This window comes from Gorilla gorilla, chromosome 15, assembly GCF_029281585.2.
Source record: "Gorilla gorilla gorilla isolate KB3781 chromosome 15, NHGRI_mGorGor1-v2.1_pri, whole genome shotgun sequence".
Taxonomy (NCBI): Eukaryota; Metazoa; Chordata; class Mammalia; order Primates; family Hominidae; genus Gorilla; species Gorilla gorilla.
This window is the reverse complement of record NC_073239.2, coordinates 22,913,840-22,940,831: the sequence shown is the minus strand read 5'-3', so window position 1 is coordinate 22,940,831 and position 26,992 is coordinate 22,913,840. Positions and strand designations below refer to the sequence as shown.

Genomic DNA, 26,992 nt, shown 5'->3' with positions numbered 1-26,992 from the left:
AAGACCTACTTCAAAGGACTATGTGAGGATGAAAGAAAACCCGTAGAAAAGCACACAGTAAAACCCTATATTATTGCCCATTACCTTGCACATAAATACGCAGTGAAATCTAGAGAATTTTTAGGAATAAAGAATGGAGTCATGTGATAACGAATTAGATGGCTAATATAAGTTATGGAAGTGTGTGTACATATAAATTATAATGTGTGTGTACATATAATTTTTATCTCTGCAGATTACTTTTTTAAGTTCTTGTAACAACAGAATTGTAGCTAAAAATTCATCGTTACGTGTGAATTTAAAAATTTAACATGGGATTAACCAAGTACATCACTCTCAGAATTTAGAAATTGGAGGTACAGCTATGGTTGTAGTTAAGACATTATTTTACTTCTCCATTGCATTACAATTGATTGTGTAGAAAAATCTCAAATATAAAAATAAAAAGTAGTTCATGCATAAAGCATGATGCCCTGAAGCATATTAGATCTGTTTATCTCTTTGTTTAAAATGAATGCTACCTGGTATAGTTTACATAACATGGCAGGGATCAGCTTGATAAAGTGTTTATATCACCTGGGGAACACACTGGCTCATTTTCTCAACACCTTTCCACATGACTAGCTTGCCAGCAAGTATAATAGCAAACAAAGTTTTAATAGGTCAAGAGCAGAGTAACTGCTCACATTAACAGGAGGGAGAGAGCGGCTTGACGTGCACCAAGGCTAATAACTGACATTTTCAGCATGCATTTTTGAATGCTGCTTAATGGAGAGTGTAGAAGAAAAGGCTTTTATAAAAGCCTGACATAACTTCTAAGCTTTGGGTGGAAAGAAGAGAAAAAATAGGGTGGCATTGCTATGCACCCGCACTTGAAAATATGGGTGCAGTTTCAGGCAGGTGGCTCATAAACCATTTCTCCATCACTTGTCCGCCTTAGCAACTCACAATTAACTCCATTATTAAGCTTAAGGATTTATTGCATCTCTTCCACTTTTTTAAAGCTGTCCAATAGGGGAAGCGCCCTCATTTTTATTTGTTTGTTGTCTAAGTGAAGCTGCTACTTAGAGACTGTTTCTGTCATATCACACCAGTTTTGCTGAAAGGTACAACAATACAGATAAACATGATCTGTTTTAGAACCTTTCTTTCACCTACCAGGGGGGAAAAGGGGGTTGTACATCCTCTCTCTCCTTCCTTCCAGCTTTGTCTTCCTAGAGCAGTGTGATTATCTGTGAGGTTAGTAGCATCTACAGAGTTCATTGGCTCCCTTTTCCCCCTAGAAGCATGCACAATAATACATTTCAATAAAGTTTTGGGAGTGTTGAAATGAAGATATGTTGCTAACCCTGGCTTTGGCAGCCCATGAATGACAAAGGTTTGTTCAATACTGAATTTATCCTTTCCGCATTACCAAGAGGGAGGCGAAATCGGCTACTGTATTTAAACGGAAGAATGAAAAAGACTTTCTTTTGTTGCAAAACCTGTGTCTTTTGTGGACATTCTAGAGTTGAAGCCTCTAATAATACAGGGCGTGGAGAAGCTATGTAGAAAAAAAGAAGTGGAAGTTCGTGTGGAATGTTCCTTAGATACTAGCCACTGTGGCAAATAGGAAACTTTGTCAATATGTATCCAGGCTCCTGTGGGATACAGATCAGTAACTGAATCATAGGTAAATAGATAGATTAGATATGGCAGTGGTGGGAAATACGTACTGAAAAACAAATCCACAAGAACAATTTTACAGGGCTTGTCTTCTATTTTCATAAGGAAACTAAGCCAAGTCATCTGACAAGGGCGGAAATCAAATCATCTGTCAAGTTCCTCTACCTTTCATTTATCACACAGTTTAATACCATAATGAAACATAGCAAATGAAAAATGAAGTGAATGACCAACGAAAAATGCATTCTCTAAGGATACAGTGATGTGTTATTAGCCTAAATCCTCCACCCCTATACACATGTAACTGCTAGGGGAGGCCGTGTGGCCACACAACCCTTTTCATTCAAGTATGACAAATCCCGGGATGACATTAGCACCATGGTTGGGAGAGCCCTCAGTACATAAAAGCTTCCCTCTCCTTTTATTCCTCTCAGCCTCCTACATTTCTTTATCCCTTCTTTACATCAAAATATGAGCTAGTAGGGGGTTTCTGTATGTAAGCAGAGGCCCAGAAAGTCCATACTCAGCAAAGAAATCAAGTGGTGGAGAGGGAGGATGGAGCTACCATTCATTGGGTGTTCACCACATGCCAAAGATTTATCTTTAGAATATCCACGTAAGGGATTATGAATCCCATTTTCACAGCAGAGGAAACTGAAAATCAGAGCAATTAAAGTCATTCATCCCAACCCTAGAAATGGTGGAGCCACAGTTTGGACCGAGGCCTAGCTGACACCAAACACCATGCCTTCCCCCATAGATCTGACTGTTTCTCATGACCCAGGAAGATAGAAACGTCTGACAAAGTGGACACTGGGGCACCTGGATAGGAGTAAAATGAATAAATAGGAACTTTTTTGGGGGCAGCCTTAAATATAAAATCTAAACAATCATGGCTAACATGTGCCAAACATTTTCAAAGTATTATATTACTTTGAAACTATGTGTGCCAAGCATGAACTTATTCAATCCTCCCAATAATCCTAGGAGTGCATATTATTGTTCATCCCATTTCCAGATGATGGACTTGAGGGCTCAGAGACGTCAATAAGTTAGCCCAAAGTTGCACAGCTAGGAAGCAGCCCTGAGCAGCTGATTCAGAGCCTCCCCTGGCTCCGTCTCACGTCTTTTCAGCCTAACCTCAAAGAAGGAAACAAGAACTTGCCTGGGACAAAAACGCTCCAATGGCACCCTCTTGGTTCATCATAAGAAAAGGCTATCTTTAAGAAAATCACTTCAGGAACAGCAATGAAATAGCTCCATTTAAATAATACACCCATTAAAATAAAATATTATGTGTCCTCTATCTTCCTGTCTAAACAGTGTAAGCTTGGGGGAGAGATAACATTTATTTTACACACTTGGTAAAGTCTAGCAGATTGTGGGTACTCAAATCAGTCTCCTACTCCTAAGCCAAGATGATTAATAAGGCAGAATATATTTATTTCTAAGGAGCAGAGGAGTTGATTCTGATTTAGACAGTATGTGCTGTTGAGCTGCAAAACAAAATTGACCTCAGCATAATTAAGTTGGACACTGGTGGAGTGAGGACTTGAACACAAATAGTTCTATTTTGACAAGCAGAATTCAAGAGCGGCTGGTTTCTTTTTCTTCTTTTTTTTTTTTCAAAAGGAGAATGATGATTATTTAATATTTGTTGAGTGCCAACAGTGTACTCAGCGCTGTGCAAGACCCAGGAACTGGATGTTGGAAACTGCCTGAAGGGAACTTTAGCAAATTAAAATCCATAGAATCAGCATGAAGGCAGCTGAGGAATACCTGATTAGAGGAAGAATCTCTCCGCCTGTCCCAGAACAACAACAAAAAAAAGGAAGCGATAGGCGAGAAATAAAAACCTGTATGGTTCAAATCGCAGGAATGCAGTCGGGTGGAAAAGTATGCTTTAAAAGAGAGAATTCCTGCCCAAGTGAAGCTAATAGAAAGGAACATAAACTTCAGCAGGCAAGATGGAGGGCAGGAGAAGGAAGAATAAATTCAAAGAACAAAGACATCAAGGCAAATTATCAGCCTTTCCTCTAGTCCTTCCAGAGAAAGAGGCCTGGAGGAAAGGCAGCCCCATAGGTCAGGGTGTCGGGAGAAGCTGGAGGGATCTGCAGAGCACAGCTAAATTATCACTTTGCCTGCATGCGTGGCACACAGCACAGTGAGTCAATATCTGAACCGGGGGTGGTGAGGGAAGGTATGCTTTTGGTGGTGAATGTGAAGTTGTGTCCTAGATGTGGGGACATGGAAGAAAGCCACAGTAGAAATTACATTTTATTACCTCACCAGGGGCTGATGGCCCTTACTTGGCAAGTCATAGAGCAGCCACACAAAAAAACACAAAAAAGCAGCAGCAGCAGCAGCTGGCCACCACCAACACCTCACCGTGTTCATGGCTGCAGCAGCTGCCCTAATGTAGGCAGGTTTCGCAGCAGCCACCCAGCCCTGGGACAGTGAGCCCAGAACAGACCTCTCAATGAGCAAGGCAGTGTCCTGGGAAGAAACCGCACAGTGATAGAATAATAGCAAATTGGAGAAGACTTAGGTGCCTTAGAATCCTTTGAAGAAGTCCCCAAAACCATGGATAAAAGGGAGTACTGGTGGGTGTGATACATTTTGACTTTCAAAGGACTTTAGGTAAGAAAGAAAGAAAAATAATAATAATAATCCTTGCAAGAGGCTATTAAGCCAAATTGGTAACCATGGGGCAAGTGTTAAAATTCTGTTACGTTTTAAAAACTAGTTAAGAGATGGAAGGCAATGAGTAGGAATAAAAGGCCATTTCTTTCTGTAGAAAGAGGTTAATTGTGGGGAGCCCAGGGGAGAAAACCAATACAGGCTTTATTCAGTCTTAATAACGACCTGGAAGAGGAAGATGAAAAGCAAGATGGCAAAACTTACTGATGAAAAAGAATTATTTAAAAGAATTTGAGTCATGGAAGAGTCAGACAGTCTAGAAAACACAGACACATGGAGGTGGGGGGAGCAGGACGGGAAAATTAAAAATAACCCAGCAAGTAAAAATTCAGTCGAAGCAGGCAAAGGGCAATGCATCTCTGAAAGGAGGAGGAGCCCAGGTCATTCCACGGCTCAGCATACGGGCACTGCTGTCCTGAGTGTGTGTGGGTCTTTGGTAGGATTGACTGAGACTAGGGGTTGGTCATGCAGAGGCTAGCTTTTCTGCCTCTACTAGACCTGAGCACCTCAGTATTTCATTTTCTCCATTTGCAAAGTAAGGACAAGAAAATTGGCTTCATTTGTAGGTATACTGAGAGATTGGATCTATTACTGATTGAAAATAGATCGGAAAGCCCAAGTGAGATGGTGTTACCCCCATATATTTATTGATTGAATGAGTGGACGATTCTCCACAACACCCAAGTGGCTTTTGTATTCCACTCTTCTGCCTGCCTGCGGCACATAACTGAAGCTCTTTTCTATTCACAAAAATAGCTGCTTTATTTCTACAGATGGCACCAAAGCATACCCTGCGCGCGTAAGTCAGTCATTGTCCCCTGGAGAAAGGTGGTTGTTCATGAATAGGAAGTTAATCAGCTTCTTATAAGATAAATTTTAGCTATTTCAAATTTAAAGGAAAAACCGTCCCACCCCGAAGGCTGATGAATAATATCACAGGATGCCAGGAGAGGCAGAAGTGAATTCATACTCTGCTACTTCCCGCCCCCATTCTCCCATCCCTGGCCATCTGGAGAACAGAGCCTACCCTCTGAATAAATAACTCGGGAGGGCAAGAGTTTAGGTTGACTTCGTGGCTGAATTGGATGGTGTCAGAGAGTAACAGCACAAGGAAAGTTTGGGGAGTTGATATTATGAGTAACATTTGCTAAGTTCTTTCCAGTGTGACAAGTGCTTTCACATCCATTATTGTGTTTGATTCCCACAAGGGCCAACCCTGTGTGGGAGTCCACATATCACCATTTTATAGATGAGAACACTGAAGCCCGCAAAGGTTTACCGCCTGCTAATGAACAGTCAAGCCCAACTTCACCATGGCTGTTCTAATTACAAACCCAATCCTTTCTGCTTCACCAAATAAGAGGAAGAAGAAAATAAGCCTGCCCTTCCTCAGGACTTAAATATCCCCCATGCATGTGGGATGGTTGATATGTATCATGCTGGGATTTTTACAGACCCCTCCCTTACCCTCCCACACACTGTGCACACAGCCCCACGCCCAGCCTGGAGAGCACTGAAGGTAAACGGAAGTGGCGACTTCAACACTCACACTTGTGTTAGCAAGAGCAAACCACTAGAGAGGTGTTTACACATTCAACATTACCCTTAGGGAGTCTGTGGAGATTGTGATTTCTATTTGCACTCATCTTATGTTAGTGATTTTCATATTGCATTAGCAAATTTAATCTCTGCTAATGTGATAGGAAGTTACTAACACAATGAGACTTGATTTAACAACTTTCAGACTTTGGTGGCAAAGGCAAAACTTGTGAGCAGAACGCCAATTCCAATCTCTAATTAAAAAATAAATCAGAATACAGAGACATCCGCAGTTCCCATATTTTAGATCTACAATAGAGCCAAAGTTGAGGGTAAAGAGTTTGGATCTGAGAAATTTGTGAATGGGGACAAATAGCTTGAGGAATCACTGCTAGGCTTGAGATCTTATCTTTCTTGTCCTGAGTTAATAAAGGGTAATTTGTGAACCACATAGCTTCTTATCCACCAGACTCACTGGAACCTCAGCAAAGTGTGGGTGCTGAAATCACCAAAATAATGATCAAATCTCACTCTGTTAAGCCGAGGCCACATTCTTCTCCCACAAGCCCTTACCCTTGTGGCTGGAAAACGAATGGCTCAGTCTCATCAGGCGTGCCCTGCTCCTGACTGCTCTCTGCTGTCAGTGCCGACAAGGGGAGACACATCCAGACAGTGGGTCCCCGAAGAAAGGAAAAAGGAGTGCCCCAAGTGAAGGACTGGCCCCAGGACATTGTGCTATAGGCTGAGTGTCCCTAGGACATTCTGAGAACTAACTCTAGTACTAACTTTTATTTATTCTAGGCTTCCATAATGCAGCCACAGAAATTGAGACTGCTTTAGAATCATGGTAATAAGCTAGAGAAATTTGAACATATCTTACAAACAAACCTTTATTTCTGTTATGTACATGAGATGTATGTAATTTAGATTACCAGGTAGCCAGATATGCTGAGATCCAGAAATTCATACAAAGTGCCAAGGTTCTCAGGTCATAACCCAATCTTATGCCAAACACAGAACTTCTCGAATATTTGCTTTAAAAGTTCTGCTGGGAGCAAGCGCAGGTTTCCAACTCTCTCACCTTCATGACTGAAGCCCGTCTACTATTATTATTTTTCTTTTTACCAGACGAGGATTTGTTGCTGTAATACATACGTACATGCACTGTATAATAAAACTTTCCTGATTATCTTATAACTGCACATTAAAAATTTACTAAGATAAAATTAATATGATTTTAATAACATTGTTTTAATATACAGAATGTCAGGTGACAGGGAAAAAATCTATTTTGAATTCAGCATGCAGTATGCCTCTTTCGCAGCACCTTCATAACAATAGCTGAACTGGCGGACGAGTGTTGTCTGTTAAGATTTCTGATACGCACGTCCCAGGGGAGATGGCTGAAGTTGGGGCCTTTTAAAATGCAACCGGACAATGCTTTTGAGACTATAACATAGAGAACTTCCCTGCGTGACAGAGAGACCGGGCCAAATAAACGTAGATAGAATGTTGTTTCCTGTACGCTTTTCTGTAAGATTCAGCCAGAGTACATAACTTCAAAGAATCTTTTGATGGAGAAAAAATGTTTTCATTCGCCCGTTTTATGATAGTGCTGCAGGATACTTACAGTTGATTTACTATAATGACAGGACCTAGATACAGTCCCAAAGGAAAAGAAATCCTACTTTTCTTCTGCCACCTACCCATCACATTTATTATTCCCAGCTAGGGGGTGTGGACAGGCAAGTGTCAAGTTAAAGGGAAAGATGGTCAGAACATGGTGAGCAGCGATCATTAGATTCCTACCAGGGTCACTCGCACAAGGCCTGTGACTCAGGGCAGTAACGTTCCCATAGTCAGGTGCCTGCTCACTCCAAACCCCCAAGAAAGAGAGCAGACCTCCCAGTTCTGCACGGCTGCTTAGGGGATTTGAGGGGCCAGGGAGAAGTAACAGTCTGGCTTCTACCCCGTTGGGCAGAGACTCAGCTAAAGGAAGTGCCAGGACACTGTGCTGACCCACTTCGAGCCCTTCCTCTCCGTTTGTTCTCAGGCAGAAGAGATACAAAAGCATCACTATGGCATGGTGAAAAGTTGGAGAAGCATTCTGCAAATTGACATGCAAATAAGCACTCCAAGTACTCCACTTTGTTCTAAAAATTCCCATCACTGGGAGCTGTAAAAAACACCAATCAGAAGAGGGGCAGTGATGGGAAGGACCTGGTGGTTTTGCAACCAGAGTCTCCCCCTTGGAGGGATTGCTTCTGTACCACGTTCTAGCCTCAGCTGGCACAGGTGAAGCAAAACACCCCCCACCAAATGACCAAGAAGCCAACAGATTTAGATGTAACTGATCTGTATTCTATAATAACACACACGCATTCAAGTGGCATCTGCTATGAATGATATTAGCTGTCCACACAAGCAAATAAGATGCAAACAGGCTTCATACCCTGGGTTCATGAAGAGAAGCCAACTATATCAAATGAGACAAAGGCAACTGTCTCCACAAAGCCAGTTCCTGCACCTTGAGCAAATGCACAACTTTTTTAGTGTAAGGACATTCAAGTTTGAGACAAAAACAAAGCCCTGTCTTAATCACGTGATCACTGTTTTTTAAATCACCACTGCCTCTGATAACCTAGATGTCAAGACCCCACCAGCAGTTCCTATGGCACACTATGTACAGTTGCTAAATGAAGTCAAATATCACCAGGAAAGTGAAGTCTCTGACTTGTTAATGGGCTACACCAGGCTGCAGAATGTCTCTGTGGCTTAATTCATGATACACACCAGAACCTGAGAAAGCCAGTTCATTCTTACAGTGGGCAGTGCAGGCCATGCGTAAACAAGGTATAGCACATGGGGCGGGAAGGAGAGGTGTTAAAGGAAATGCTCCGAAAGCTAGGCTCTTTACTGGGAAATTAGAGGATTCATTCTAACTACAAACCTGCCATTCATAATGTGTCTCCCTCCTCTCATCAACAGGAGGCACTTTCTCTATGCTGTGTGGGGTCATTTTGCCATATTCATCTCTTACTCTTCCCAATTATCCCAGAGTCAACCCTTCTGAAAATGATCATCCCTTCTTCTCTCTTACTAAAGGTGTTCTTTGTCAGGAAAGCCAAGCCACACACTCAAAGTCCTGAGTTTTGTTCCATTTTATCATCTACTATCTGCCAACAGAGATTAGTTCAATTCTGTAATCAACTCAGTTGATTTACAAGGTCTCATATAGTAAGTCGAGAGCAAGTACAACCCCAAGACTGGTTAATTCAATGGCCCAACGTGATTACAAAAAAACAGGTTCCTTCCATCGTGCTACTCTTGCCCCCTCAACATATGAGTCTCATCCTCAGCCTTATCCCTTAGTTAAGTTGGTAGCAATAACCATAGCCTCACAGCCATGTCCAGATGAAGACAAGGCATCTTTGCTTTTTTGGGGGAGGAGGGGGTCTCTTTTTAAGTTTAAGCAAAACTTCTCCCAGAAGCCCCATCTTGCAGACTTCCCTAACTTCTCATGGTAGAATTGCATCAGTGCCTATGCAGTCACCTTTGGAGGCATGCTTGATGCTTGACATCTCTCTTCCTCTGACATCCACATTCAGTCCACTAGCATGTGCTGTCAGCTGTTGCTTCGAGATACATCTTGAATCTGACCTCATCTCACTATTGCCACCACCACCATCTCACCCTGTGCTGTGGCAGCAGCCTCCTTGATTGCGCTCCCACCCTCTGTCCTTTAGTCTCACACAAGAGCCAGATCATGCCTCAGCTCTACTGAAAACTCCCATGGGGCTTTTGTCATCATATTTAGAGTAAAATCCAAAGTTCTTCAGGCCATACCTGTGATATGTCCATAGAACACATCTCAGCATCTGTCTGCTTTTATCGCCATCACTTTTCCTCCCAAACTCTGCTGTGTCCACATTGGCCTCCTTGCTATTCCTCTAACACATGATGTTCCTACCTCTGGACTCTTGTACAGGCTGTTTCTTCTTCCTGGAACACTATCTCACCGGATATCCAAAAGGGTCACGACATTCCTTCCTTCAAGTCTGTAATCAGATGCCCCCTTCTCAGTGAGGTCTTTTCTGGCCACGTTATTTAAAATTACAACTCTCACCTGCACATTGTGCACATGTACCCTAAAACTTAAAGTATAATAATAATAAAATTTTTAAAAAAGACTAAAAAAAAAAATTACAACTCTCTCCCTCAGCATTTCATATTTAATCCTCTGTCTTATTTGTCCCCACAGCATTTCATACCATCTAGCACACTAGATCTTTTTTCTAAATCTTCTAATGGAATGTAAGCTCTATTAGGGAGACATTTTTTTCTTTCTCCTCCCACCCCTCACTCTCCTACTGTAACTTCAAAACCTAGAACGGTGACTGGAACCAGTAGAACTTCATTAAATACTTGTTAACTGAATAAATTCTAACACCAGCTGTGGACAACTGGACCCCATGATGGCTTACACCAATTACGATCCATACTTGGGGGTGAATTTGCTTTCCCTGAAGAACGTAGCTGGGCACAGGAAGATGGATACTTGGGAGGAGATAAATGCCTGGGGGAAAATTGAGTCTTTCTTAGGAAAATAAGAAAGGAAGACTTTGGGTAAGAAGTCAACAGTGTTAACTATATTTTCTTTAATTTATTTCCCTTTTTAAAAGCAAGAGAGATAATTATCAGATTTATCCTGGAGTCATGAAAAATACCTTACGTCATTGATTCTATTTTTTTCACATTTTAGCATCTCTGACTTTGGAGTGCATCTTACAATCACTGTCATCCAATGATCCCGTAACTGGCAGTGATGTTTTCTTTCTTGGTGCTTCACAAAAGGATGGGGCATTCTTAAAATGGATGGGGTCTTAGATTCAATGACATCTCACTTCTGATGTACAAAGTGATGCTACAGAAAAAAGAAAATCACCATCATTGTCCACAGACATGTAAAGCTGGCAGTTATGAAGTAAGCCAGTCTTGACATCTCTCATGATTCCCAGGAAAACTAGACATTCTCTTTTTCTCTTGCCTTCATATTGAGCAGCTTTGATTTAAGATAATGTCTGAGCAGAGAAGCTTTGTTCAGCAGTGTCATTTGACCCAGATTGTATGTTTTTATAGCTTGAGCCAATTAGTTAAAGTGACTTTGACTATAATAGGGACCTGTGACTTTCCTCAGTATTATTGCATTAGTCACCCTGGAACAGTTTCTGGCTTGTGTTTGTAAGCTGGCTCTGATTGTGCCTTTCTCATTCTGATATTTATATGATTTGTTGCTGTCCTATAAAATAATGACCTTTGAGTCCTTGAAAGTAAACCCTCTCTGCTTCTGTTTATTTCAATAAGTCCTTGGCACTTGATGGCATAGTGTGAATCACCTTTACTGTCCTGATTGCTAATTGAAGTGGGTTGTTTTTCAGTATTTTAAATCCATATTAATTAAATGAGCATTGGGCTGGGAGTAAGGAGACTCCTTAGAGTTGTATTCCCAACTCTGTTCCTGGGGAACAGGATAAACCTGGGAGGTCGCTTACTCTCCCCTGCTCTTGCCTGTACATGGGGAGATTGTTCTAGATTAGCTAGCTCTATACATCTGTGTTGGAATGGGCTAATGGTGCCAGTCACAGTGTATGCTTAATTTGGGCTACGATTCCAGCCTCCATCACAAGTCTGGGCCTCATTAAATGTACTAATTTATCTACAAAATAAAGTTTAATAAACACTGATATGGTTTGACTGTGTCCCCACCCAAATCTCATCTTAATTGTAGCTCCCATAATCCCCACGTGTCATTCGAGGGACCCAGTGGGAGGTAATTGAATCATGGGAGTGGGTTTTTCCTGCGCTGTTTTCTCATGGTAGTTGAATAAGTCTCACAAGATTTGATGGTTTTATAAAGAGCAGTTCCACTGTGCATGTTCTTTTGCCTTCTGTCATGTAAGTCATGCCTTTGCTCCTCCCTCGCCTTCCACCGTGATTGTGAGGCCTCCTCATCCATGTGGAACTGTGAGTCCATTAAACCTCTTTTTCTTTATAAATTACCCAGTCTTGGGTGTGTCCTTACAGCAGTGTGAGAACAGACTAATACAAACACTGACCATGAACTCCTTGGGGGCAAGACCACTATCTCATTGGTCTTGGTAACCTGTCTCCACACAGATACTACTGGTTAGAGACAGTATCCATACAATTCACTTCTGTATCCCAACTGCCCAGCAGAGTGTAAGTGCTTCATACATATCTGCTGAACAATCAATAATTGGAATATGGTACTCCAGCTACTGTTTCGTCTTAGCCGTCATGGAAACCACAGCTTTTCATTCTCTCCACCCTTTGTATCATGATTCTTCCCTATCTTGTTTTTCTTGTTTTTCCTTCTCCATGTCTACTTTTGCTTTTATTTTCTTTTCATCTGTTTTTTGTCTCATTAGTATGTCATGTTTCATTAGTATATGTTCTAGTCCCTTTTTTGTGGTAAAATATACATGACATGAAAGTTATCATTTTGCCATTTTTAAGCATACATTTCAGTGGCATTAAGTACATTCACATTGTTGTGCAGCCACCACCCCTGTCTCCAGAACTGTTTCATCATCCTAAACCGAAACCCTGTACCCATTAAACAGTAACTTCCCATTTTTCCCGCTGGAAATCCTTGGTAATCTTTATTCTACTTTCTTCCCCTATGAGTTTGCCTGTTCTAGATACGTCATATAAGCGAATTCTCATCCTTTTTTGTGTTTTGGAGTATTTTCCTGGTCGTTCTGCCCCTTCTTTTAGTCTGCATGTCCTTTTTGTTGCTGTTGTTTCTGAGCGCCGCCCCCACCCGACGATGGCTCATTTTCTCTCTCCTCCTACGCACCCTCAGCTGCCATCAACTGTGTAGCATTTCCTTTACATCTCTCATTTCTTATATCCATAGATAATCTTTACATTTTTAATTCAATCTTTTGAAAAGTGTTGTGTTGCATTTAAATGTGTTATAAAATGTTTAAGGAAAGAAATATGACTCTAAAATGTTTTGAAAGCAGGTTTCTGTAAAGGGCTAGCTCCTAAAATGACAGCGCTCAAAGAAGGCACTGAGTAGAGAGGGAATGGGAGTTGATGTTGTTAGAAGGGGTTTTGCCAGAGAAACCATTTCCTGCTTGAAAACCACCGTACGATTGACATAAACTTATGAATTATGTAAGTTTGTTGAATAACCTAAGCATTCTTGGGCTTTTTCCATCTGATCATGGCCAAAAAAAAAAAAATCGCAAGGAGAGGAAAACCAGTTTCCTCAGTGACAAAAGGTAGGAAGGAGTCCTAGAGTTTAGTGACATAGGCACAATGATTCCTTCTTTCTGAGAAGGGGCAAGTTAAGCACTCTAATTATTGATGTTCAATAACAACTTCTCCCTGAAATCCGAACTGTTCAGAGCAGGGTGAAAGTGAATATTTCAGGGAAGTTCTGGATAATGCAAGCACCAACCCCTTAAACACACAAACCTAAGTACATAGAGATAGGTATTATTATAGAATAATAAATACTCATTTCCTAAAATCTGGAAAATAAAGTAAAAACTAAAATCACCCCAAATTCCTGCCATCTTTTTGCCTGCATTCTCGTATATTTCTTTCTATGCCCAAGGAAGGACGGTGAAATATGTTGCAGGAGAGACCCTGACAGAAAGCTAAAGATTTCTAAGTGAATTACAATGACCAAATCTAGATTCCGTTTAGGCCATGCTATATAAGCAACAGTGGGTGTTTTAAAGTACATGGTCATAGACAACAGATCCTCTTTAAAATAGGGAAAATAAAGGTGCTTATCTCAAAGAGTGCTGTGACAACTAAATTAAATGTATATGTAAATCACCTGGCGTTAATCCTAATCCCCCCTACCTCAAAGCTGGTATACACAAAACAAAATGGTTATTGAGAAAGTCTAGCCAGTCACCCAGCTTTGAGGTTTAAAATTATAATGGTTGCAATTTTTGGAATACCTGCTTTTGTAATGGGTTTTTTTTTTTTTTAAGTGAGTACCCAAATACGTGTTGATTCATGCTTTTCCAGTTTTCTAGGCCTGGGGAAAACACAGGTCTTTGCCACATGCAACGCCGAACCAGCAGCTGCTGACTTGCAAACTCAAGCTACGATGTGGTTATAAGAATAGCGTTCCTGTTCTTTTCATTCTTCTTTTTCCCCTTATTTCCTTAATGTGCCTGGGTTCTTGTTTTGTATATTTTGTTGTCACTTTGTCTGTGTAATTTTTATGTATTTTTCTCATCCCTCTTAGTCCTTTGCCTTTATCTTGTCAGTCTTCTCTAGTTTCTTTCTTGCTACCCTACATCTTTCTTTGTCATCACTTTTATTCCTTGCCTAATTCTCCTTTTTTGCATTTACATTTTCTCATGTTCACATTTATTCTGTACCATTGTCTAGTAAAACCAGTGACTGTAAAATTTTCTTACCATCTTATAGTCAGGTTCATGACACCTATCCATTTCTGAAATTTATCAGCCTAGAAATCTGTTACCCAAAATCATGTTGATGATAGCATAAACTGAAGTATTAGCGCACACCTGAATTTCAAGAACAAAGTAGTAACGTGTGTATACATAGATTGTTTTGTCAGTATTAATCGGATTCACATTTGATATGGTATCACAGTGCCAGGTACCTCAGAAGCACTCAACAAATGTTTGTTGGTCAAATTTAACTTACATTTATCAAACTTTACCTTCACGTGGATTTGTTTGATTGTACAACCTCCCGAAGTTAGGCAAGTCACATAATATTATGCCCTTCGTAGGGAAAAGGGAATGGTTGTTGAGGAGATGCATGACTCACACAAGGCTGTAAAGCTGCTGCCAGGTACGGTGGCTCACACCTGTAATGACAGCACTTTGGGAAGCCAAGGCAGGAGGATCAATTGAGCCCAGGAGTTCAAGACCAGCCCCGGGTAACGTAGCAAGACCCCATCTCTACAAAAAATACAAAAAACTAGCCAGGTGTGGTGGTGTGCATCTGTAGTCCAAGCTACTTGGGAGGCTGAGGTTGGAGGATTGCTTGATCCCAGGAGGTCAAGGCTGCAGTGAGCCGTGTTCACACCACTACACTACAACCTTGGTGACAGAGTGAGACTGTAGAGCTATCCCCAGTTGCTAAGCCTGGCCTACAACACAAACTTCCCGATTCCGTGGCATGTGTCCAACTCCCATGGACACTGCTGCTCTCCATATCTGTGGTCATCATCCTGTCCAGTGGTACCCCTGTTGTTATTCCAGGATGGGATTTGCTGCTCTGGGACCCAGCAGACTATCGAGCATTACTATTCTTTCCTGTTCCTTGATCCACCCAGTAAGCCTAAAAACAGATGTCAGAAATAGCTGTGGAGATATTAGCAATACCAACTACAACCATGAAAGCTTACATTTACTTGGTGTTTATCACGTGCCAAGCTAAGTGATTTACGTGAATTAGTTCATATATTCCACTGTAAATGTTTACTCAAAGCAAATACATTAGAGCTTTCTAAATACAATATATTTTCTAAATACATATGCTATATATGCCTTACCAAACAGTGCCAAAACTGTCTAACAGAGAAAATATATCCACACATTTAAAGAGAAAAGAAGCGGAGTCTTAAGGAGATTAAAATAAAATGGAAGTTGAACCAACAAACCTGGTTCCAAGCCCTTTCCTTCCCTTCAACGAGTCACCAGCCTGTACCATTTGCCTTTCTGATGGACTAGTCTCAAACTCACACTGAGCTAGTGACATTAGGGAAGTGAATCGTCATATGGTAAAGATTGTCTTGCTCTTTGTCCTCAATGCTAAAGGTCTTCTTTGCATAGAAAGGCACTCTTTCTTCTCAAGGTATTTGCAAAACCTCCTTGTAAGACCCTCCTTGTTGCCTGTGTTAATTGTCGGGGCATCACTGGCAGATAATAACAGAATTTGGGAGTTTATAATAAGAAAATAAAGAGATTTCATGTCTAAAAAAAAGAAAAGCTAGTGTAGAAATTACATTAAGAGGCACAAATCTCATTGCCAAATATAAGTTCCAAAGAAGATAGTCATTACAATAATAATATTATTATTACCAATAAAAGACAAAAAAGCTTAGTTGTAAGTTCATCGAAAACTTTCCCTTTTGTGCTGAGTGATTCTTCTCTAGAGCCTCCCAGGAGTACAAGGCTATAATTTTAATTATATCTTGGCATTCTCATAAAGCAAACAGCATGCTCAGGTAGTATTTATTACCTGTTAGGAAGAATACTTATGAATATGCTTCACAGATTCCAACTGCAGTGATCGGCAATGGGCCTTTTCAAGGACAGAGGGGTGAGTTGGAACACACATAAGAGAAAAGTTGCTCATTAAGGGAAGGTTTGTTATCCAGGAACGTATAATTAAGGTGACGGTCCCAGCTTCTGTGACAGCCAACACTTGGGTAGTTGTTTGATTGCTACGTGGGTCAGGGATCAGCTCCTGCTACAAGATGTAGCCACATTAGTGTGTTAGTGAACAGGTTAGAAAGTAAATTACAGCTGCCTTTCTCAAGCACATTACTGTCGGTCTTCATTGTATTGTTTTTACTGTACATCAGCAGGACTGTGGCTTCTGAAGACTTTGTGTGACAGGTTAGGCATTTTATCCTTTGAGTAAACAGTAATCATGGTGTGAAGAAAGTGGGGCATTGGAGAATTTTTCCTATTCTTTGAGAATTCCACTCTTCCTTTTTAGTTTGCTCCAAGGGCTCATTGGGGATACATATATTAAGCCCTTTAAATAGTTCATAATAAATCTTTGTCTCAGGCTGATTCTGACAGTTTTTTAAAGAGTCTTTTAAGAGAGAATCCTCAATCATTTGTTAATCCATGGGGTGATCTTCAGACTTCGGGAAAAAAAATAACAGCCTGGGCTCTTGGGTAGTGAAAATACAATGTAGGGAAGAAAATATATAAATATGGAAAATCCTGCGATTACATGTTCTGCATGTATCTAAATGCTTCTTTCTTCCCCAACAAGCCAAAAATGAAGTAGAAAATAATTGTCAAAATAGCAAGAATTTCTATTGTTATTTTTATATTTTTGAACTTACATGCGTCTCCTAAAATGTTGGACTTCAAATCACATAAGAGAGAATACTCTTTTTTAAAGTAAGTGAATTCTGTTGGTGGAAAGATAATTTCTTTTCTTCCTGTCTTTCACCTTTAAGACCACCTCTGTCTTCCCCTAAATTACTTACATACACACTGCTATCTTACCTGGTCGGGGAGAGGTATTCTGTTAGAGAAAAAATTGTAGATATTGGTTGTTGGCGTCAACAACAAAAAAACTTTGAAGGGCAAGACATAGCTTTCAGAATAAGGGCCTTTCCAGGTTGGGGTTACATATTTTACTTTCAGCTTTAGATGTGGGCTAGTTGGTCAATTATATTAGATGTTCATAATTTAAAGAATATGACTTGTGATTTTAGCATGTGTAATTTTAACACCCCAAAAAAATCACATAAAACACTTACCAGAAGAGACTAGAAGCAATATTGTCTCCCATGCAGACAGTTAACATTAGTAGTAATCATAATACCTGTGTATTATTTGCACAATGAATCAAAAATATTTTAAAGGGAAGAAAAGTGTGCTCTATGTCAAGTATTTTATGTGTAAATCATTGACTATTTCAAGAAAATTTATTTAGGTTTCATTTTGCTTGTAACTGAAATGATTAAGAAGGAAACTAAAGAATGCAGGTCATAGATTTGAGTAAAACATGAGGATAAGCACTACATATATGATCTGAACCTTTATGTCATTTCCAAAATGCAGCTTCTCAAGCTATTGAAAAATACGGAGAACTTTACTAATGATATGCAAATGGAATTTGTTAGGGATAAATGCAATAATAAAATGGAGAAATGGGCAAAGGACAGCCTACTGATACTGATGGATTCATTCTCACATCAGGTCAAATAATTGAAGACCCCAGAACAAGGGCAACCATAAATACCTGGAGTCCCTGCTGTTGAGAGGATTAACCACAAAACAATTATGACAAATGCAGTGGGAGCATTCAGCTCCCAGACAACAGGAATGTGTCATGCCAGTTTTAAAAATACTTATTTGGCATTATAGAATATACAATTTAGGCCCAGAAGCCATCCAACATAACATCAAAGTGTTCATGGTAAAAACATCATCAAGTATGTCATTGGAAAGCTATATTTGAAGCGATCACTTTGTTTCATGAAGCAAGAAAAAGGGACATAATTAATATCAACAAATTTGTTTTGCCCATGGTTTGAGAAAACGCTGCTTCAACCCCGTTTTCCCCATCACCATCAGCAATATCCTTTATCTTTTTTAACTGGAGGAAAGGGGGGTAATTCTAGGGCAAGAATAACTGCAAGCTATATAAATGGATTTTTTTAATGACTGCTTTTTTATCCCCTCCACTTGGGAAGATTATTCATAACCTTGAAGAAAATATACAAATGACCTAATGTCGAGTTCAGATATGGAAATGATGCCTACACATATATTAGCTGACCAAGGTTATAATGATGAAGCCCTGTTTTAAGGCAGAGCTACTTCTTGCAAAAGATTAGATGACTTTGTTTAGGTATTAAGATGGAGCAGTGGTCATTGAAACTTATTAGGATCATGAGAGAAAGGAAAATTAGCTTAATTAAAGATGTCAAAAATAGAGATTCATTAGCAAAATAACAGATATAGATAATTATTGGGTTATCTCTCATTTCTGGCTTCTCTAAATTATTACAAAGTATAAATAATGTTACTAAGAATATTCTCCAATAAATAACCCTCAATTCTTTATTGATGATGGATTTAATATGGTACTTCTAACTAAAAACATTTGAAAAATAACCATTTCAAGATGTGCTGGAATTGAGCCATAATAAAACCAACAAATCCTAGCTGCCCAGTCAAATTTCTCCTATATGAAAAAAATTAATTAATTAACAGAAGATACTGATTCAGGAGATATTTGTGGAGACCTGCCAACCTGAGACCCCTTCTATCTCCAGAATATACACACTCACACGGGAAAATTAAAATTGGCCATTGTGTCAGACCCCATACCTAAGATGGCAAATTTGAAAAAGCCACATCATCACACCAGATTTTACTTGAATTCTCAATAATTGCTTAGTTCTCTAGTGCCTTCCAGTGAGAAAGCTCCAGTCACTCAGCATTCACTCCATTAAAGAAATGTATCTCGGGCCAATCTTCTAAACTCTTCCATTTGTCATCCCTGTTAAGCATAAGACTGCACTCATGCAAAATCCTTCCTCTGTGTCACATTAAATCTTTATTCTTCTAGGAAAAGGGCTGCCAGATTTACCAAATATAGGATTCCCCATTCAATTTGGAATTTATATGCAATATTTGGATCATACTAAAAAAATCATTTGTTGTTTACCCGAAATTCAAATGTAATGGGGTATCCTGTATTTTATTCAGCAAGGTTAATTAGGAGTAAACTCTCCTTAGCCACTAACTTTTCCACAAGCCTCACATCTGCCTCTTCACCCTCACTGAGACCTTTCTTTCTTGGCAGCCACTACTCTCTAACCCTCTCCAGTGCAACTGTCCAGTTCAGAGTCCTATGTCCCTGAATGTCCCTGTATGAAAGAGAAGTGGTCACCATGCACTGCTTCTGCTGCCACTTCCACACTATTTCCCTAAGATCTTTGCTTAAATACTTCCTCTCAAAAAAAAAAAAAAGAAAACTAAAAAGAAAAGCATTCTTTCTCTGTTCTTAATGCCATTGTCTATCAACACTCACATCACTCCCTGAACTTCCTCAAAGATGTCAGCTCGTGCTCCGCAGCCTTCCTCTGTACCCCTCAGCTCAAGGAGGCAAACGGATGTCAGAATGAGAGTTTCCATGATGAGTAACCATTCAACACACAGTTCCTTGACTGCCAAAACTTAAAAATATATATATCCATTTTTTTTACCTTATCTTTAGCACGCGTAGCACGATCAAACCTTGGACTTTAACCAGGCTTCATTTTCAAAATCTCAAATACCTGTTAAAAAATTTGAGCAAAAGTCACAAAGGAAAAAAATGTATAGACTACTCAATATAAAATTTTAAAACATATGCATTTATGTGTATCATAAACAAAAGGCAAAAAAATGGGATGTATTTGCAAGAAATATGTCAGAGTTAATATCCTTAATATATATGTAGTTCATTCAGATTGATCAGGAAAACACTAAAAACCCAATTAGAAAATAGAGAACATAAATATGTGATTCATTTATAAATTCAACTGGCCAATAAATATGTATTCAAACATAATCCATCCTCAATAGAAATAAAAATGCCAATTGCCAGGTGCAGCAGCTCACGTCTGTAATCCTAGCACTTTGGGAGACCAAGGCAGGTGGATCCCTTGAGCCCAGGAGTTCAAGACCAGCTTGGGCAACATGGCGAAACCCTGTTTCTTCAAAAAACACAAAAAGTAGCCAGGCGTGGTGGCGCCCACCTGTAGTCCCAGCTACTCGGGAGGCTGAAGCAGAGGATCACCTGAACCTTGGAGGTCGAGGCTACAGCTAGCTGTAATTGTACCACTGCACTCTTGCCTGGGTGACAGAGTGAGACACCAATCTCAAAAACAACAAAAAATGCATATTAAAAACATGTGAGATGTTTTTACACATTTCTTATCACAGAGACCCCCGTAAATATCGTCTCTGTTATCTTCTGGTAATTTAATGTTTTCTCTCAAAAAAAAACACATCTTTAAAGGTGGCAATAATATGAACACCATTAAATATTACTGATAGACATGCAAACTGGTACAGTGCAACTTTTCTGGAAATCAATTTGTCTGTGTGTATTAAGAGCTTTTTTAAAAGCTCAGCCCCAGTCATACTCATTCTAGAAATTCATCCTAAGGGATAAGAAAGTTGAAAAATTAATTTCAAAGAAATTCATTACCATGCAATGAAATATTGCACAGCCACTAAAAAATAATGTGTTTGAAAGTGATGTAATAATATGGACAAATACAGATACTGTAATGTTCTTTAAAAATTTGTTTTAAAAAACTGATTTGCAGCCAAGGCCCCTAGAACCCCAACATCCATTTATTCCCCTAACAGTGTCTAATAAAAGTATGGTTATTACCTAATGTAAATGACGAGTTAATGGGTGCAGCACACCAACATAGCACATGTATACTTATGTAACAAACCTGCACGTTGGGCACATATACCCTAGAACTTGAAGTATAATACAAAAAAAATAAATAAATATAAAAAATAAAAGTATGGTTATTACCACATAGTAAGCTATGACTTTTTAACATTAAAAGATTAGGCAGACACAGGTTTTATCCCAATTTTGAAATAAATTTATCAATAAATGGTAAATAAGATTGCGAGAAAACACATTGGGGTTACTAGTGACTATAGGTGAGTGATAATATTATGGGGATTTTTTTAAATTTTCTTATTTATACTTCACGTTTTCAAAATTTTCTCTGGACATATCTATTTATATAAACTTTTTTAAAGCAGTAAACAATATTCTCAGAATTCACCCTCTGAACAAAGCCCCTACTGCCTACCTCTCTCATGTCACCACACTCCTGTCCTGCCATCCTTTGCTAGTCTCCAGCTCATCATGTCATCAGTTTTCACTTGCCTCTTAACCCTTTGGAATCCCCCACCCTGTTGCCTTTCATTCCCATTGTCCTGGCTCCCATCTCTAGAAATTTAAGCCAGGCAACTTCTAGCTACTAAATAATCTTAGTGCTTATTTTCTATCAATCCCAGGTGGTTTCCCTACACAGGCTGTTTCATGGCTTTCTTTGATCTCAAAACCCTGTCTTTCTTCCACTTCCTTTATCTTAGCAAACAACTTTATTGAAATTTATTTACTTTATTGAAGTTAAGTTGTTCAGAACCATTTCTGTCACACTCCTGTCTCTCTCCCTCCACCTCTCACTTTCTCTTATTCTTCCTTTTTATTTCCCCCATTTCAAAGGCTCACCTCTCCTTCTCTGTTACTAATTCAATATCCCTTAGGGTTTCAATTCTTCAATTAGCATTTCCAATGTAGACAACTCTAAGCTCTGGCCCCTCCATCAGTAAACATACTCAAGTCTCTATTTTCACCCCCAAAATTCTCCAAAGAGAAATGTATCATTTATTCACTGTATCCTTATCCCACTTTTTGACTGAAGCTGCTTTCTCTGGAGATCCCTAAAGACTTGCCAATACCAGTGGGTACATCTGAGAGCATTGGACACACTGATCAATCATGCCCATTAAATATTTCCTTGGTGGCCTCTATGTCAAGTCATACACTGAAGGCAAATCACTTAATCTTGGACAAAAATTCAAAAGATAACTTCTCTAGAATTTCATAGTCACTGCTGCATAGCTATCCAAATAATAGCTTTCTGTAAAGCCTTTTACCAATCTGGAGCCATAAATTTACCATAAGAGTCATGAGCACGGAGATGGGCATGATTCCTTCACCCAGACGTCCATGACTTGGTCTCCTCTGAGATGCCACCATGTCAGAGAGGCCCTTGTGACCACCCAACCAAAATGTGGCTCCCATCACTCTCTAGTCTCTTACTCTGTGTTATTCTTTATAGCATTAATCACCACCTGAAATTATTGTATTTATTTTTGCTCCTCCTCTAAAAGGTAAGCACTGTTATGAATGGTCCCAGACCACTAGTTACTCAGTAACTGAACAAATAACTGAACAAAGAAAAAGTGAGCTATAGTAAAACATTTGATGTGTGCTTACATGGGTTTAATTACAATATTGTCTTCTAGGGTCATGTGCTGAGTAAGGGCAAGAAGTTCCAGGGATAGCCAGAAGATCAACCTTTAAAATAGTAGAAGGTGCATGCTCAGTCCACATGCCTGCACGTGGAGAGTGACACTTGCGTACCAATGGTTTGAATCACTGCCTGATTTTTCACCCTGTGCTGTAGAGCAGTTCCTCATCACACGGTATTGTAGTTAGTAATAGAGCTTTAAAGCAAGGAAAAGGCAGAATGCATGTGTATGTGTTTGCAAGTGCCTCTGTAACCAGACTCCTCTATCTAACTCCGTTTTAAAATACCGTATGTGGGCAACATCTGTGCCTGAGATGGAGATTTGGCCAGAATGTTAAAAAAAATAAACATGGCGGTTCAGCTGGATACTGGCAACCAGCTACTGCCCCATGGATAGGCCGCAGAGAAGATTCATGTATATAAAATAGTATATTAAAGTAAACTTACAAAAGCAAAGAGCAATCATTGCAACCATAATTTTTTCTTCCTCTTTGGGATTCTAATTTTAAAAGCATTAAAGGAGACAGCTGCTCATGCTGTGATATGCGCTAAACAGCCTGAAGGATAGAAAAAAATATATTTGTAGCTCATAATAACTATTGACCTTTCTGATATACAATGTTCTCTGTGTTAGCTATTCGGTTCTATCAACAGTGAAGATTGAACATGACTTTTTAATAGAAAACATGGGGTTTCGAGCTGCCTTCACAAAGGTGTTTATGTATTGTTATTTTGTATTGTAGTACAAAGACTAAGTCCTGATGCCCTTTGTCTGACATGATGTTTGTCATTAAAAAAAAAAGAGAAAAGAAAAAGAAAAAGGAAGGAAGGAAATAAAAGAAATAGAAAGGGGGGAAAGCCCTCAATGTTATTGACTGTGTTTTTATATGAAGAATTGGCTCATAACCACTTTATAGTTGTGATAAAAGCATTGCCACACTCGATCCCATATGCGATATTGGCAATGGAATCCACGCAGCATCGCAGGAGGACATGCTATATTTTTCTCCCAGAATAGATCCCTCAAGTGGCAACATTTATAGGGAGTTTCCAATAAGATTTAAAACACTCACTTGCAGTATTCATGTGGCACATCCTTTGGAGTGCACAGCCTGCTGCAGAATGGGTCATATTGGATACCATGTACTCTCAAAGGCGATCTTTACGATACTCAGTTTTTCCCCCTTGAACTTTCCCGTTGCTTAGTAGTTGTGTATAGAAACACCCACTGGTAGCAGCTTGACTCTGACACTGTGTATATTTCCCCAGAGTGGTATCATCCAAACACCAACTGCAGAGCAGCAGGCAGGCAGCCAGCAAACACTCTTTTCTCTCTCAGGGGACAGTCTCACCAAGTAGTAACCCCTGCCAGGAGCAAGAAACCTGAAAGGCAACCTCATGCATTACGATTCTCATTTGAGACAGGCCAGATAGTGCCAGGGAGTTTATGCTGACAGGTGGCATTGGTTGGCAGACTATTATTTTCATATTTTTAGGTGGGTTATTTTTAATGTTACTGTTAAAGAAGGTTATTACATCATTATTGAATCACAATTATTTTCACAGCTATGCTCTAGAGTTTCAGTTAATGATTCACAAGTTTCTAAACAATGCTGAGGACTCACAACTGGGTAGGGACAGGAATCAGCCCTAAGGAGATTTAAATATATCAGACATTTTTGTTGGAATCCAGAGCAAGCACTGAAGCTGATAGAGTCTGACTGCGGAGCCAAAGTATAGTGGCTGCAACTGCATAGTCTGCAAAGGGCGGTACAACTTGTGACTGCAGAAAATGGAAGGCACTGCCTCACCACCAGTAGTCAAGGATCACACTGTAGTATACTAAGAGCCGTTACCCGCTTCAGAATTGCCCTGGCACATGGTAGAAGACAGGCCAGTGGGATGAAAACCAACTCTCAAAAGACAGAGAACAAAGTATTCTCTAATTCTGGGAGAAATCAGGCCAACCCCCCTTTAACTACCAAACCCACTGGCCTAGAACTCTCAAAAGAACACTTTGCAGAAAACACTTCCTTAGAGATGAATACAAGGAGAGGATTTAATGATCCCCTCCCCTCAAGAGAAAAAGCCTTCTTGGGACATGATATTGTTTGGTGTGTGAGAGAGTGACAGGGATAGAGTGAAGAATTCTTCTTAAAAGAAAGTATCTGAATGTCACTTTATTTTGACATGTGTAACTGAATGCCTACTTATGTAAAGCACAATCCTAGGCACAAGGAAGACTGGAGAACAGGAAAGAGAGACAACAAAAAAACAAGTTAAGACATCATTCCTTTCTTTCAATATCTTACAGTCTTGTACGTGGCACTATCAATGACATCTTTTGCAAATTTCCTATTTTAAAAAAGTCAATTGAGCATTTACTTTTGAAAATATAGACCCTGCTTATAAAAGTCAATATTTCAGCTAGTGTGCCCTACACATGTAAATTCAACCAGTTATGGACACGCTGGGCCACATAGTTTTATCCATGAACATGATCGTCACGTATCCAAAAAAGGCTATGATTTTTCCAAAAAGAGGTTCTACATTAATGCTATATGAGTTGTCTGTTATTGGATAACAAATTACCCCCAAATATTGACAGCTTTAAAAAAGCAAAGATATCTCACATAGTTTCCTCAGGTTAGCAATCTAGGAGCTGCTGATCTGTGTAGCTCTGGCTCAGGGTCTCTCATGAGGTTGCAATTGAGATGGCAGCCAGAGCACAGTCATCTGAAGGCTCACCTAAAGCTGGATGATCCAGCTCTAAAATCACTGAAGTGACTGTTAGTAGGAAGCCTCAGTTCCTTGCTACATTGGCCCTTCCATAAGACTGACTGCCTAAGTGTCGTCTCAACATGGCAACTGGTTTCCATCAGAGTGAATGACCCAAGAGAGCAAGGAGGGAGCTGCTGTGCTAATCACACACCACCGATTCCACCATATGCTCATTATTAAAAGCAGGTCACCAAGTTTAGCCCACACCAACTCGAGGGGAGAAGTAGTAGCTCCACCTTTTAGAAGGAGGAGTTTTGAAGAATTTGTAGCATTTTAAAACTACCACAGATGTCATCCTGGATAAACATAAAATCCTCTGGGATAATTTCTATGAGAAAGATTTATTTTTACCATGCTTGTCCTGCTTTTCGGAAACTAGGTTGGGAAGATCTTATTAAATTCACTATTTAGTGAATATTAGTTACTATATATATACAGACATACACACATATATAAATAGACATATAATAATAATATACCCAGAATAAAGATTCTATCAATATATAGATGTAGATATCTGGATACCTGTATAAAAGGAGCCATGCTAAGTGCTATACAGCATCAAAGTTAGACTCATCTTAGCCCTGCTGCCCTCAAATATCTAGCAAAAGAGATTAAATGGAGATAAAATAAGTATATAAATAACTGTAAGAACAGTATATTGGCAACCTCATGACCTTTGGAGTCCCACAAACATTTGTCATATTCTTGCTCTGCCCCTATCTGGGAGAACTTGGAAACATAAATGACTCAAAGAATAAATAATAAAGATTTTGTATTTGTGTTAGTCAGTATGGGCTAGCTTAATGCTACAGTAAAAAAACAGTCCCCAAATTACAGCAAAGATTTATTTCAGTAAGGATTGGCAGGGGTTCTGCTTCACATTGTCTTCCAAGACTCAGGCTGGTGAAGTTGTTAATAGTCACCAGGACAGAGGAAAAGAGAAAGCAGCACATCATGACTGGCTCTTGAAAATTCCACCTGAAAGTGACAGGTGGCTTTTGCTCACATTCATTGACTAAAGCAAGCCACGTGAGCATCCCTAACTCCGTGTGGCTGAGGAAGTGCAGTCCTCTCATGTATAAGGAAAAATTTTGCAAGGAAAAAACCAACTTGTCAAATCCCAGTGGATACATACTCATTCTAAAGTCCTAAACTGCATCCATTTCTAGCAAGGCTGACAGCATATGCCAGTGGAACAATTTGGCTTTATCAAGATCATTGCAAAATGAACCAACACCTCTTTTGCCTTGTTAAAGTCATTTTGGATAATTGCTCTTTAGTTCGTCCTGTGTGCACAGAACACCTAAAAATGAAAAGATTCATTTAGGCAATGATGTGGGAAAAGAATATGTTTAACTTCATGTCTTAACAACCTATGGCAACTCCACTTCTCCTTTAAAAGGAAAAATACCTTACTTACTTTTGAGGAGTAACATTTCTCAAAACTTTTTTTTTCTCCCT

At 39.6% G+C, this 26,992-nt stretch overlaps 1 protein-coding gene and 1 long non-coding RNA gene across 12 annotated transcripts in view; one reads left to right on the top strand and one right to left on the bottom strand.

Moving 5' to 3' along the window:
• Positions 1-26,992, top strand: part of NPAS3 (neuronal PAS domain protein 3) — an 867,326-nt gene that overhangs the window by 768,580 nt on the left and 71,754 nt on the right. The window lies entirely within an intron of this gene.
• LOC129526621 (uncharacterized) overlaps positions 1-26,992 on the bottom strand; it is a 148,679-nt gene that overhangs the window by 65,506 nt on the left and 56,181 nt on the right. The window contains exon 2 of the long non-coding RNA XR_008671299.2: positions 19,898-19,969. This is a non-coding gene — a long non-coding RNA (uncharacterized lncRNA). The remainder of the gene's footprint in view (positions 1-19,897; positions 19,970-26,992) is intronic.